Consider the following 1,105-nt stretch of genomic DNA (forward strand, 5'->3'; position numbering starts at 1 on the left):
AAGATACGTAGATGGTTATGCTATGGATAGTGGAACTAATTTTGTCTTTTACATGCTTTTGTTATTTCCTTATTTGGCATTACACAGAAAATAGTATTACGGTGATTAAATACTGAAATTAATAAGCACAGCCTTTCTATTTCATGGATTTTAATTTTTTCCCTTGTTAGAAAGGACCACTGTTCTATGAAGAGATTGGGTACTGTATTATTATTACTGTACTGTATTATTGCTTTAACATACTAGCACACCAACTTTTTAGTAGAGAATGTCCAAAACTGCAAACCAAAAAGATTCCATTTTTTAAAATTGCAGTAGTTTTGAATTATTCCTACAAATATAATTTGAAACAGCATTGAAACTCTTCTGTAACAAAACCAGTCTGTTTTTTTGGCAGTGACATTACTAATTCACTACCTCCATTGGTTACCAAATGTTAAAAACACATGGAAAGCATTATGAAACTTCACATTTAGAAATAGTTCAGAGATTTGATGTGCTCCTTGTGATCATCTTCGCAGGTAAATATTGACTGTTTTCCATGTAGGGTCATATAAAGAGAAAAGAGTTTTATTGTAAGTTTGGAACAAAAAGATCTCGTTGGACAAAAAAATGTAACCATGGAATCAAGTGGGAAGAAAAATAATTAAAAATAGGAGAAAATAGGCTTGTGAAGCGGTACGTTATATACTAGTTGTAACTGAATGAGAATTTTAAATGTGTTCATAAAATAAGATTTGTCATAGCTTAAAATTACCATTTTACCTGATTTTTTTAATAGGGAAAATTGCTTGGAGGACTAATGAAAAGGATTTACTGTTTGCTCATTATTGGAGTTAGAAAAAATACTTATTCTAGATCAGTAGATACAATCTTAGTAGCAGGCAGCTGAAAAGTAACTCAGTATAACTTTGTGGTGTCCTTTATGGTAGATTGTATTGTATAAATATTTGTTCCTAAAAGGAAGCTGATATTAAATATAACTTGTGATGCTAGATTAAATAATATAGAAAATGTGTACATTGTCAGTTCAGAATTGTACGGTTTTCTGAATAATCTACTTTTTTTAAAGTGTAATATAAAATCAAATAGTTGAACAGTTTGG

Source organism: Aptenodytes forsteri, unplaced genomic scaffold (assembly GCF_000699145.1).
Source record: "Aptenodytes forsteri isolate BGI_AS27 unplaced genomic scaffold, ASM69914v1 Scaffold181, whole genome shotgun sequence".
In the NCBI taxonomy this organism is placed as follows: domain Eukaryota; kingdom Metazoa; phylum Chordata; class Aves; order Sphenisciformes; family Spheniscidae; genus Aptenodytes; species Aptenodytes forsteri.